The sequence below is a fragment of the Oryctolagus cuniculus genome, chromosome 15 (genome assembly GCF_051225735.1).
Source record: "Oryctolagus cuniculus isolate XC-2025 breed Fujian yellow rabbit chromosome 15, ASM5122573v1, whole genome shotgun sequence".
Classification (NCBI taxonomy): Eukaryota; Metazoa; Chordata; class Mammalia; order Lagomorpha; family Leporidae; genus Oryctolagus; species Oryctolagus cuniculus.
In genome coordinates, this window is record NC_142881.1 from 10,247,866 (window position 1) to 10,262,370 (window position 14,505).

The window sequence follows — 14,505 nt, forward strand, 5'->3', positions numbered from 1 at the left end:
CCACCTTCTCACTGTGTGTTCACATGGTCACTTTTGATTGCACCAGTCCCACAACACAGTCTCTACTCTGGTAACCTGATCTGAACCCAGGTACCTCCCAAAGGCCCCGCCTCCAAATGCCCACACATGGAAGATGGAGGCATCAATTGTGGGGAGCAACTCGGACTAGACTAAGTTACTGGAATTAAGACTTATTCTATGCATCTGCTCTCCCACAATATGGCACTGAGAAGGGAGTAAACAACTTCTACGCAGCTGCCTCTCACCAACTTGAATGATGACCTGCAGGAGCTGATCCTGCTCCTGATTGGAGGAGAGCAGCGTACTCGGCGTGTGGGTAGCAGAGTTGGGATTGGTGGAAGAGGACTATAAAGGAGGAGAGAGACAACATGCACCAGGAACATCTATCTGAAGGAACACCTGTGCAGCCCCCGAGAGAGCCGGCCGGCGGTGTGCTGCTCCCCCGCGGAAGTGGGGAAAGTGGCAGGGGGAACTGCCCTTCCACGGAGGTGGAAGGGACAGTAGCCAACCCGGGAAGAACCAGCAGCAAACCCGGGGAGGGCCGAGCAGACAAAAGAACAGCGCAGGGTCCTGTGTCGCTCCTCCACAAAGACGGGGAGCGGCAATCAGTGTGCAAGTAGGGATGTGGGACACACACGTGCATCTCACAGCAATCAGCATCAATCTCAGCTTTGAAATCTGTTGAAATTTTGATTTTTCCCCATTTAATAACACTTTAAAACGATCAATGCGCCTCCAAGGAGAAGTTAAACTCTTGAATCAATTAGAAACTCCTTAGTAGTCAGGTACTTAAACAGTGCCCTGTCCTGTGGTTTAGAAGCAGAGAGTCTCTGTCATGTCTCTTGGGGGCCTGTTAACAGCGGAGACACCCCCAGACTTTCTGGGAACATTTGCACCAGGGCTGTTCTGCAGTGACAGTCTCCAGGAACATGGGGCTTTGTCCCTGCTGCCCGTGACGTATTCTAACAAATAATTCCCTGAATGAACCAAACAGTCCCCACCCAAGGCACTTCTTGTTTCCTCCCTAGGAGGCAGCAAGGGGACAGGAAGACCCAGCTGTGTGGTCACAGCAGTCACGGTTAGATAGGATAATGGCTGTACCCCACGGTGATGCCGATGCAAACAACTCCAGCAAGTGCAAAGCACATGAAGTACTTCTTCCTGATGTGCGAACGTCGGTGATTTTCAGGCACTAACTACACAACCGATAATTGTTCAATGACACAGCTCTTCTGTATCCCTCCCTCCTTTCCCTCTTTCCCTCTCTGGCAAGTGACTCGATCAATATTTGGTGCCCTTTTGACCTGTTATTAAAATGACTATGTAAAATGCAGATGAATAATTCCATAATTTGACCTACACAAATGACATGCACTGGGTCTTCCAGGAACAGAAGCCCTGCGCTAACAGGCTTGGCGCATCCCAGGGTGGAGCTGCGAGGTTCAGCCTGCCCCAGACCATGCAGCACCGCAGGCTCGGAAGAGGAGCGACCAGCAAGTCCAAGCACAGATGTGCGTGCAACTTCCACCGGTCATCTTCCTTGCACATCTTCTATCACACGTGCTGTTATTTTAATAAAGCCAAATAGCCCCAACCCTAACCTTAACCCTAGGGAGGGGAAAGGAAAAGCTCAACCGAGGTAGGGAAAGGTTTGAAATCACAAAGGACTGCTCACTCTGCCCTGACTTCCAGTCCTTAGCAAAGACAACCATGCAGTGCACGTCCCTCCAGGAAAACACTCGCGTGAGTAACTGCGCGTATTGCACATGCTGCCAAAGCACTCAATTAGGTGGTGGTGGGGGGCAGGGTGGGCCCGTGGATATCCATTAATGAAAGCATGATTAGAACACAAGATTGACAGCCCTAAAGGCACTCGGATCTGGCTGAAAAGCCCATGAGAGTATTTCAGGCATGGAAAGCCAAGACACTCTGGCAAAAAGATCTCTGTGAGTGAGATCCCAGTGGAAAGAACAGGTCTTCAAAGAGGGAGGTGCCTTTCTCTGAAGGGAGGAGAGAACCTCCACTTTGACTATGACCGTGTCTAAACAAGATAAGAGTCGGAGAACTCAAGGGGCTTCCATAGCCTTGGAAACTCATGACTGGTGCATAGGGAGATTACTGATGCCATAAACAGGAGTGTCAATTGGTAAAGTCAACAACAGGAGTCACTGTGCACTTACTCCTCATGTAGGATCTCTGTCCTTAACGTGCTGTACACTGAGGCTTAATGCTATAACGAGTACTCAAACAGTATATTTCACTTTGTGTTTCTATGGGGGTGCAAACGACTGAAATCTTTACTTAATGTACACTAAACTGATCTTCTGTAAAAAAAAAAAAAAAAAAAAAAAGAAAGAAATTATCAATTCCCAACTTGACTCTCACTGGGATTAAACATGACAATAGGTCTGATCTGATTTCATCATCATTTAAAAAAATCATCTATTATTTTTCACTTTATGTTTCTGTGTGGGAGCAAACGGTTGAAATACTTACTTAAGGTATACTAAGCTGATCTTCTGTATATTAAGATAATCGAAAATGAATCTTGATGTGAATGGAAGGGGAGAGGGAGTGGGAAAGGGGAGGGTTGTGGGTGGGAGGGACGGTATGGGGGGGAAGCCATTGTAACACATGAGTCGTACTTTGGAAATTTATATTCATTAAATAAAAGATTAAAAAAAAAATTTTAAAAAAAAATCTGAAAAAAAAAATAAAATAAAATCAAAGAAAAAAAACTGTACTGGAGATTCTAGAATGAAAATTAAATAAAAATATGAAAAATGAAAAAAAAAAAAAAAAGAACACAAGATTGAATTAGGCTAATGCCACCCCCCCACTCTCTATTCTTGGTTTTTCCTTTAGTATATGTTGAAGATCATATCATATATATGTCATATTTTTATTTATATTTATATTTTGGTTTTGTGGTAAAAGGTATATAATGTAAAACTGTCCATCTCAACCATTTTTAAGTGCATAATTCAAAGCCATTTAGTACATTCACAATATTGTATAATCATCACCAGTATCGATTTTCAGAGCTTTCTTACAATCCCAGATAGAAATCCTTACCCGTTAAATAACAGCTCTCCATCTTCCCCTCCCCCAGGCCCCGGTAACCTCCTCCTCCTTACTGTCTCCACACAGCTGCCTGTTTCAGCTCCTACAATACGTGTCTGTTAGGGCCTGGCTCATCCCACTTAGCGTGATGTCCTCCAGCCTCACCCATATCCTGGCTTGCGTCAGAACTCCCCTCCTTTCTAAGGCTGAGGTTGAGTCCCTTGACTGTAAAGACCACATTTTGCGTATCTGTTCATGTGCTGACGGGCGCTGGAGTTCTTTCCCTCTTTCGGCTTTTGTGAATCGCACTGCAAGCAGCCACTGTGGCAGTGTCTGTCATGTGCTGCGTCCCTTCTTTAAATTCCACCGGACACTCAGCTGGGAATGGAACTCCACATCTAACTTTCTGGGGCGTCTGCAGAGGCTGTAGCATCTTATCTTGCTACCAGCAGCGCACAAGGCCTCCAGCTTCCCGGCATTGCCACCATGCTTGCTTTTGTCCTTTTTAAACAGTGCCGTCCGAGCAGGTGTGAAGCAGCATCTCCCTGTGGCTCTGATTTGCTGGGCATCTTTTCCCGTGCTGACTGAGCACCTGCCTCTCCCGCCTGGGGAGATGTCTCAAGCCTTTTGCCCGCTTTGGAACTAGGTCATTTCTTCTTTGTGCTCTCCAGTTGTATCTATTTATTTTCCAGTAATTTTTTTTTTTAAATTGAACTATTATGTATATAAAATGCCAAAATCATCAGTGAACCTCAAAGTAAACCAATTGATCATTATCTCTGTTGAGAGAGAAAATATTGGGCCTGGTGTTGTAGCACAGGGGGTTAAGTCCCGCTTGTGACATCAGCACATCCCATTTGAGCACCAGTTTGTGTCTCAGCTGCTCCACTTCTGATCCAGCTGCCTGCTAATGTGCCTGAGGAAGCAAGTGCTTGGACCCAGATGCAGTTCCAACCTCCTAACTTCGGCCTGGCCCAGACCTGGCCACTGCAGCCATGTAGGGGCTGAGCCAGTGGATGGAAAATCTCTTTGTCTCTCTCTCTGTATCTCTCTGTAACTGTGCCTTTCTAATAAACAGGCACCCCAAAGGGCTCACACATGCCCCATCCCAGCTAGAAACACCCCACACAGGTCACCCCACCCAACTTTCATGCCAATCATTGTCTGGGAGCTTTAGCTACCTAGATCCACACGAGTTGTTTGGATCACTCCACTCTCTGACATCTGCTGCTTCTCCTCCGTGTGTCTCCTGGGAGGCTAATCCATGTTGTTGCACAGATTACCCACTTTCACTACAACTACCGCACAACGTGTGGACTTCATCTATTTACTTTTTGGTATTTGGACTGTTTCCTGTTTGAAGGGATATAAATACAGCAGCTAAGAATATCCTTACAATGTCTTTGGTAATTAGACTTGTATGCACGCTTAGCTGAGGGGTGCACACACAGGAGCGGGCTTGCTGGGCTGCATGGCACGAATTTGTTCAGCGCAGGCAGATGCCAGTAGTTTTCCAACGTAGTTGTTCTAATTTGTATTCCAACGAATAGCATAATGATTCCAGAATAAATATCCCAATTTATTTTAGTCATCTGTGCTATTGATGTGCATAATTAAATTTTCCCATCTCCTACTGAAAAACACTTGGGTTGTTTACAGTTTTTAAGATTTTACATTTTGCTCTTATAAACAGCACTGTGATTAGCAAAGTTTATTATTATTATTGGCAAATAATTAGATGAAAAATTTTAATTAAAATTTAAAAATTATACTGAAATTATTAATTTAGAATTATTGCATGTGATTAGCAAAGCTTTGCAAGCATAACCATAGGGCAAATTCATCAACACGAATTGTGCGTTAAACATTTTGATAGACATCAGCAAATTATCCCCTTACGTGGCTGCAAACATTTCCACTCCATCAACACCAGAGATTGACTGCCAAGCACCACCTCCCTCCCCTGTCCCCAACAGCTCTGAATTTAATTCTTCCCGACTTGATGGGTGAACAATGGCATCTCTTTGGCACTCAGATTTGCATTCTTTAATTATGGAGTGAGGTTCTCGCTTTCATTTTTAACCTGCCACTGTAGTCGGGGACAGGAGGAGGCAGCACCTTCGCCCAAAGGGAAGACAAGCAGCCTCCACGTGACCCCGTCAGCACCCTCTCCAGGCAGGGCACACGGGAAGTCCGACTCTCACCCAGCTGTCAGGCTCTGAGCGTCTCAGAGGCAGCAAGTATGTTCTAACTTTGCCATTCCCCTTCTAACTCTGCCGAGCGGGCCAGGTGCAGCCGAGGCTTCGGTGGGCAGCACGGCTGTCTGGTGACCAGCAGCTGCTCCTCTCCGTTTTTCTCCGGAGAGTGGCCTCACCCCGTCTGGAGAGGTGGAGATGCTCATGGCTCCCTCCCTGGAAACCGCGGGACTCGTGAGGAGTTGCCTGGGCTGCTGCAGACACTCACAGCTGCCCTTGACCAAGAAAGTTGAAGCTGTAAATTCTCCCTGTGGTTGGATTCCACAGCCCTCAGCAGACTCTGTGTGAGTCCAGGGCGAGATGGTTTTCTGTGTATTGATTTCCTGAGGCTACTCTAACAAATTACTACAACCCGGTGGCTTCAAAACCCAGAAATACACTCTCGCACAGCTCTAACCAAGGCATGGAGACCACTGGCAAGAATCCGTGGCATGCTGCTCCCAACTCTGCCGTCGTCACCCTTGGCATTCCTCGGTCGGCAGCTACTCCCATCCTCCAGTCTCTGCATCCATCGCTGTCACATTGCACTATCCAAGTGTGTCTGGCTGTCCCTAATGACCTCAGCTGAACTTGACCCTATTTCCAAATAAGATCACATTCACAGGCCCTGGGGGTTGGAATGTCTACATATCTTTTTGGGTGTATACAATTCAATCTATAACAGCTGGTTTAGTCTGGAAACGTGGGCTTAAAATCTCCCCATTCCGGGGGGTGGCACTGTGGCAAAGCGGGTTAAGCCACCGTCTGCAGTGCTGGCATCCTATATGAGCACTGGTTTATGTCTCGGTTGCTCCATTTCCAATCCAGCTCCCTGTTAACGCACCTAGGAAAGATGGCCCAAGTACACTTGGATCCCTGCACCCACACGGGAAACCCAAATGAAGTTCTCGACTCCTGGCTTCTGCCTGGCCCAGCCCTGGCTGTTGTGGCCATTTGGGGAGTGAAACAGAATAGAAGATCTCTCTCTCTCTCTATCTCTGTCTCTCTGTCTCTCTGTCTCTCTGTCTCTGTCTCTTCTCTCTGTAATTCTTACTTTAAAATAAATAAATCTTAAACAAATACTCTCCATTGCCACTCACCCTTCACTTTGCCACCAACTGACCTGGGTCACTCTTCTAAATTTGAGAAGTGCCCTGTCAGCCCCTTCCTGGAAAATCGATCATAGCTCCACCCATCTGCAGAACCCGTAGCACCGAGCCCTCCACTATCCGGCCCCTTCTCTCACTATCTCCCCATGCTTACATCTGGGATTATCGCAGCCCCCAAACAGGCCCTGCACTTGGACTTCCTTTCTATGCCCAGAATGTCCTTCCCATGAGCACACCACCTCCTGAACTCTTATTCATCCCTCATGCCCCAAAGCAAGTGCCACCCCCTCCAGGAAGCCTGCCCAATCCTTTCTGTAAGTTAATCCCTCTCCCACTGCAATCCAGAGCCCATTCCTTCTGCTGATAGCCAGGATTTGACGTATCTAACTTCCCTCCTCGAGCCAGGACCTGTGGCCTGTATGAGTGAGTGCCTAGCCCACGGCAGTGCTGTTGAGACACACGTGGACACTCACTTCAGGACAGTGGCCTGAGTCTCTAACTGGCTGCAGCAGAGCAGAGAGGGTACTGTCCCTTGTGAAGTGGTCAACAAAACGAACACGGACCTGTCTCCAGCTGAGTCCCTACCTCGCTGAGGAAGCAAAGTGCCCCGTGCCTGTGCCCAGCACAGTAGTGAACACAACACAGGCTCATTCTTCCCCACTCAGACGACAGGTTCTTGTCCTCTATTTTCACATCCCAAGGGCATAGCACAGCAAAGGAGAAACATCATCGAGTTAATTCCTTGACCATTAAACCAGACGGGGCATGGTGCTTGCTGGCGCTTGGACCTTGGCACTGAGCTGGGAAATCACAAATGGTAAGTCCCAGCATGGTGCCCCTTAGGCATGGCGGCTTTCAGGATCGCTATTCATCACAAAAAGTAGAGTGAGTTTGACGAATGGTCTGGATGGCATTGCTGGCCACTCACAGGCTGAACTGAGGTCCTGAGGAATACACAAAATGGAGCAATTTGGTGGTGTTGAAGGGAAAGCTGGAAGCTTGTCCCCGGAGTGCTTGTGACATCGGATTCAGACACAGCACCTCCCTCAGGGTGGAGCGGCACAGGACATGTCCAGGCAGGGCCCAGAAAGTGCCAGGAGGGCTCCGGGTTCTCCACGCCCAGCCTCCGCCCTGTCTCCTTCCCCGTCTCAGGTCGGGAACCTAAATGTCTCCCTTCCGGCTTCACCTCTCTGTCACCTCGGTTTCTGAATCCATAATAACATCTTGTCCATTTTATCTCCCGACTTGCTTTCAAAATCCAATTATTTCCAGCACTGACTTGGTTCCATTCCCACCCCTCTCCCTGGCTTCCCCTGGCTGCTCTCCCATTGGCATTTCAGTCCCTCCTACCCCACAGTCAGCCAGGCTCTTGCAAAATGGACATCAGTCATGTTTAACACGCACACATCCACACGAACACTCCCTAACCCCCTCTGACAGCCCCCTGTTGGCACTGGGGTAGGAACAAGACTTCCCGGCAATTCTCATCAGGCGCCGACCTCTTCAGATCTATCTTGACTTACTCCCACACCACTCTCTGCCTCACCAGCCTTCTCTCTTCTCCCCTCACTCAGGACCTCTGGACCTGCCACCGCATCTTTCTGGAATGTTCTGTCTCATGGAGCCAGGTTAGCCACTATGGCCCTGCAGGTCTCCATTCCAGCACAGCTTCCCCCACACAGCCCTCTCCTTCCGGAAAGGCCCCCCTCTTTCCTGAGCTAGTGTGTCCTCACTATAGGGTTATTTCACGTGGTTCTCACCACCCCTGGACCCCTGTGGAAGGCACCAAGTTTCATCCTCACTGTGGTATTCTCCTGACATGTGGTGGGTGCACAGGAAATGTCTGCTAAGTGGGTACATTCATAAATGAATGGATGAATTCCCGTCTTTGCAGTTGCCAACGGGCAATGCCAGCATCCTGCACCACAGAGCAGAGGGGAGACCGTGTAGGGGCACATAGAAAGGCAATGGCTCTGACCACCTGATTTACCATAAAATAATCCCAATAGGACAACCCCTGCAACTCCCAGGATGGTGGAGGAACACACTGTAGGGGCCTGATCACAGTCGGCACTAGTAGAAAATGCTCCCCAAGCAGCTGGTGTGAAACTGTTCAGGGAGGTCATTGGGACATTGGAGGATGTTTGCTAAGAATAAGAATTTCCATTTCTGCACAGGTAATGCCTCTTTTTACAAAATGACCCAGTTGGGTTGGCTGGCTCTCCAGGCACCTGTTTGAAGAAAGAGAAATTATTCCAACCAAACAGAAAAGAATTATGGCATGCAGCCATGCAACTAAAACCCAACCAAGCAATTCAGACAGAAGTAAAAAGCAGGCTGTGTGGCAGCAGGGATGACAGAGCGGTGCTGAAGGTGACGGCCCCACACGCCCCGCACGTGCAGTCACCCCTGCTTGTCCTTTCAGTTCACTCTCCCAAATGCCCTTCACTGTCTCCCTCGACTGAGTGGCCAGATGATTCAGCCCAAGTCCTCAGTGAGGAAACCATGTAGCCCAGAGCCTTTGACTAGGTTTGTGCGACTCCAGCAGCATGCGCCATGGTGGATCATGAACCGAGTACAGCAGTCCCCTTGTCTGGGGGGGGGTATGCTCCCAGCCCCCCGGTGCTTGCCCAAACTGCACAGTACTACACAATATACCCACTACGTCTTTTCCTAGACAGACAACCCATGATAAAGTTTAACTTACAAATCAGGTAAGTAACAGATTGACAATAAGAACTAATAATAAATTAGAACGATTCTATTGCTATATACTGTAATAAAACGGCCAGCATCACTACTAAGTAAAATAAGGTTACTTGAATTCAAGTACCATGATAGCGTGACAGTGGTTCTGGTAAAGCAACTGGCTGTGGGGTGACTCCCAGGTGGGGAGGATACACAGTGTGGACGTGGTGGACAAAGACAGCAGTCTCAGCCCAGGTGGGACAAAGTGAGGTGGCACAGCAAGATTTCACCACACGACTCAGAACAGTGTGCAGTCTAAAATGTACAGATTCTTTGTTTCTGGAATTTTCCACTTAACATTTTTGAACTTCAGTAACTGAAACCATGGAACGTGAACCTGCAAATAAGGGAGGGCGCTGTTGTAAATCACCTCCCCACTGGCCCAACTTCCCCCACTGCCCAGCCAGCCCCATGGCTCCTGCTGCAGCTCACGCGGGAGCCAAAGCCACATCTGAACGCCAGCTGGGCGAACGGGAATTCAGAGCATCTCAGTGGCCACGTGGAGTAGGGTGTTAGCATCCCATGCTGCAGGTGAGATGTGGCAGGCCTACCGTCCATCGTTAGTGCACAGCCAGGTTCTCAAACTCCAATCTTGGGCTTCAGAGCTCCTGCTCTTTTTTTTTTTTTTTTTTTTTGACAGGCAGAGTGGACAGTGAGAGAGAGACAGAGAGAAAGGTCTTCCTTTTGCCGTTGGTTCACCCTCCAATGGCCGCTACAGCCGGCGCACTGAAGCCGGAGCACCGCGCTGATCTGAAGGCAGGAGCCAGGTGCTTCTCCTGGTCTCCCATGGGGTGCAGGGCCCAAGCACTTGGGCCATCCTCCACTGCACTCCTGGGCCACAGCAGAAAGCTGGCCTGGAAGAGGGGCACCCGGGACAGAATCCGGTGCCCCGACCGGGACTAGAACCCAGTGTGCCGGCACCGCAAGGCGGAGGATTAGCCTAGTGAGCCGTGGAGCCGGCCCTCTCCTGCTCTTTTGACTTCGCTTCCCCTCTTCCATCAGGGGCCACTACCACTCTCACCCCAAGCAGAGGCTCCCAGCAACCCCTGTGGGAAACGGGATGCGAGAACGGAGACCCAGGAGCTAGGGAACCTGCTGCCTGGCTTTTTGGGATCCAGTGGGCTGTCTGCATTCATGGCGGTGTTGATTGCAACAATTACCTTGCTCTAGAGATGCCGAAACCCTTTAAATGTCGTCAGAGATCACTTAGCAAAATGAAGACACTCTGTTGAATCGCAGGTCTGCTTTTCATGAATGCTTGATCTGTCCATTTGGGGGAAAGCAGAAACCACGTAAGGATTTGTCAGCCAAATCTGTGTTTCTTTTTCCCAGGGCAGGCTGCTCCCAGGACACAGCATGGGAATGTCAGCCGAAGCCACCACAGCCCAAACGCTGACAAAGCCCCCTGGATCTCCAACTGCTCTCCTCTGCTGGCAGGTCCAGAGACGCAGGCTTCCCTGGAGACCTCTGCCAGTCTCCCGATGCTGGAGAGCCTGGGGCGGGGACAACAATCGTGCTCTGAACAGTTAAAATTGCATCTGCTGAGAGAGGAAGGCAGCCAAGACAGAAGTGGGAAACTCCATCAGTACTCCCCCCACAAAGATCTCTTCTATAACAACTTCAATTGTTCTGTCCACATTTCTGATTAAAATGCAATCACTTTCACATTGGTCCACAGCAGACAGGATTTGGGAAAGGAAACGATTCTTTCTACATAAAAATTGAAAATTATAGAATTTTAAAGATGCAATTTAGAGTTAGAGACAGGTTTGGAACAGGACCCATGCATAGGTAAAATCCTCCCAGCCCCCTAAGCACGGCTCCCACCATACCCAATCAGCTGGCCCACGTGGTGGAGGGGTGGGGCACACGTGTGTCTGTACCAGCAAACTCCACGGGGACAAGAATCTTTGCCTAGAACAGAGCCTGGCATCTAACTAACGTTTAGGAAATATTTATGGAGGGACTGGCTGCTGCTTGTGATACCACCATCCCATACGTGAGCACTGGCTCACTGGCTCACGTCCTGCCTGCTCCACTTCCTGTCCAGCTCCCTGCTAAAGCACTGGGAAAGCAGCGGAAGATGGCCCCAGTGCTTGGGCCTCTGCCACCCATGCCAGAGACCTGGATGCAGTTCCTGGCTCCTGACTCCAGCCCAGCCCTGCCACTGCGGCCATGTGAGGAGTGAACCAGTGGATGGAAGATTTCTTTCTCTGCTTCTCTCTCTCTGACACTCTGCCTTTGAAATAATTAATAAATCTTTAAAACTTACTGATTAATCGGATAACAAAAACAGAGACAATCCAAATATCAATCACCAGGGTGTGGTTAAATGAAGTAAGTCATACCAAAACTATGGATCAGAGGTTATTTACAACACATGAGCCGTGGTGGGCATTTGGTGCAATAGCTAAGCTACTGCTTGGGATGCCCATGTCCCAAATCAAAGCACCTGGTATGAGTCCTGGCTCCTCTGTCTGATCCAGCTTCCCACTGATACAGAACTTGGGAGGCAGTGAATGGTGATGCAAGTACTTGGGTCCCTGCCACCCAGGGAGAAACCTGGGTGGAGTTCCAGGCACCTGGCTTCTGCCTGGCCCAGACCTGGTTGTTGCATGCATCTGGGGAGTGAAGCAGCAGATGGAGGATCTCTCTCCATCTCTCTGCCTTTCAGATAAAAGGAAGATTAATTCATTAATTAAAAAACAACCATGAGCCAAATGTGCAGTGTCCACAGCACACTGCTAAGGGCAAAGAGAAAGCATCATCCTGTCAAATTGTTAACCAGTATAAAATGAACAAAAGCCAAGTGAGTACGTGTATAAATGTGGTGTGTATGTGTATGTGTGCACATGTGTGTACGTGTGTGCATGTATGTTGCATGTGTGTGCATGTGGTGCTAGGAGTCTGGAAGAATGCACACCAACCTGTTAGCCATGCCATGTGTCGGAAGCTGGACCAGGGGAGAGAATGTAGGGAAGAGAATTCACCCTTCGCTTTGGGTTCGGATTTTTAATAATCAAAGGGTATTAATTTTGTAGTGCAAAAGAAAATTACATCAGTAATGCAAGAATAAAAGCTCTTGTGCATTAAATCACAAATTGAGATGGTAGCTGCACAGGCCTCCCTGTTCACAGTTCTCTGAAGTCACAGCGCTGGTTGGCATTGCTCTGTCTCTCTAGGACTCCTGGGGTTTCGGGTTTGGCTGTCTACCAGGCTTGGCTGCTGGCCAGAGGACAAGGGTGATGGGCAGGCAGGATGGAGTTGAAGGTTTACAAAACACAAATCACTTTGCATACAGCACCAGAAATTAAATTGCATGAAACAAGGGGGTAAACAAATCACATGGGAACCTTCAGCTAAAGCCCTGGGGTGGGAGACGCCAGCCACAGTTCCATGGCGGACGACAGAGGCTGGCAATGACAAACAGCAGCGCTTACTCATCTGGGAGCAAAGTGTGGGCAGGGCTAAGAAAGACGGCCATGCTGGCAGCTCTGCAGGCTGCCCTACGCCATCTTCTTTCTCTGTTTTGTCTCCTCTAAGCCCTCCAAAGGGCCGTTTGTTCTGCCTCCCCAGTCCTGAGGAGTTAGGACTGCTTGCTCTTCTCTCTTCAGTAATCTCCTTCACCCCATCTCTTGGGCTTCTTGTCCCCATCCCAAGCCTGTAATACGAATTCCCTACTTCCCGCCTCTTTTAAATAAGCACTACAGGCCCCCTCTCTGTTTATGTGAAGAGCATTGACAACAGGGGAATGAACGAGGGATTATAAAACCACACTTGGGAGATTTACAAAGCCCATTAAGCAGTGATTCCAACTTTGCTGCTTATTGGAAACACTCAAGACATTTTGAGAGTCCCATTCCTAAACATGCCAGGGGTTGATACATGGCCAGATGAAGTTTTTCATGTACACTTAAAACTTTCCAGTATGTGATTTAGATGAATGGAATTGCTGGAAGGTTTTCTGAATTCTCTAAGTGGAAAGGTAAGACAATGCTGACGGTTCAGTGAGTCACATTCCCGTAACGTCAGAAGCAACTGGAAGAGAGAGGTAAATGGAGGCCACCAAGAAAAAACTACGGAGCATATTTTTGTACCTAAAATTCAGTTACAATGTTTTAGAAGAGATTCCAGAAAGGATTCTAATTAACTATTAATCATGCAGCCCATTAGTGTATATTAGAGACATAGATCACTGGCTTTTTCTTAGAAATTCATAATTCAGCCTTTAATATTTAGAAACTGTAGAGAAAAAAGAAGCAATAAGATTCTCTTATTCTGTCATGACATAAACTGAACATCCAAGACGTGAAGACATAGGCCAAATGATCACCAAAAGGAAAATGAAACTGATGGCAGACAGCAGAAGCCAACATCAAATCAGCACAGGCTGGCTTCCAGGTGTCACAGGTGGGGTCCCCTGGGCCCTTGCTGTCCACGTCCCCTGCCAGTATCTCCTGTGGTGCAGGCTGTGGACAGAGTGGCTAGGAAGGGGCAGACATAGGACAGATGGCACCAGATGGGTCCAGGTCAGTCCAGGGACCAAGGCCTCCTAGAGGGCCCCCTTTATAGAAGCCGGTTCTGGGGAACCGGGAACACCTCGCATTTCAGATTCCGGCTGGAGAGCAGGGGCACAGAGGGCTTCTGATGGTCTCTCTTCCTGCCCACTCCACTGAAGTGCCTGAGATTTGCAAGGGGTGGACCAACTCTAGCTGGATGAGCCTGGGGAAACTGAAGGGAAGTCCTCAGAAAGACACCAGCGCGTGCCACGGGGGGAGCTACACAGCCGCGCAGGCTGAGGCCTTGCCTCTAAATTTCTCCCCAACGGTAACCTGGCCCCTGCATTCCTGCAACGCAAGTCTGACCCTAACCTTCCAGCATCCACGTGGACGCCACAGGTGTAGGGCTCCGTACTCAACAAGACTGCTCTCACCTCAGCTGGCAGCCGCAGGTTGGGCCCCAGGCCACTTGTACTTCTAATCAATTGCTATACATTCAGAAGGCTACCATGACCATCTCAGGTTCAGTAACTCACAAGAATGACCCATGGGACCCTGGAAAGTGCTGAAGTTTTGTTAGAAAGAGTACATCAGAACCAGTCCAATGGAGAGACCTATAGGGTGAGGCCCGGGAGGATCGCAAATGAAGTGTCCATGTCTCTCCCGGAATCAGGGCACACTGATGGGTCCGCCAGCTGGAGAGCTCCCCGAGTGCCAGTGTCCACCATTTTCCCTGGGATTTTGTTCTGTGAGTGTGACCCAATCATGGATGACATGGCTGAACGACTCATTCCCTCACCCCATCCCCCTCTCGAAGGACCAACTCAGCAT

General features: G+C 48.9%; 1 long non-coding RNA gene across 1 annotated transcript in view; it reads right to left on the bottom strand.

Moving 5' to 3' along the window:
• Positions 1 to 9,203: 9,203 nt before the first annotated feature.
• Positions 9,204 to 14,505, bottom strand: part of LOC149121904 (uncharacterized) — a 76,889-nt gene continuing 71,587 nt past the window's right edge. The window contains exons 3-4 of the long non-coding RNA XR_016221516.1: positions 10,336 to 10,438; positions 9,204 to 9,512 (exon numbers count right to left, since the gene is read on the bottom strand). This is a non-coding gene — a long non-coding RNA (uncharacterized LOC149121904). The remainder of the gene's footprint in view (positions 9,513 to 10,335; positions 10,439 to 14,505) is intronic.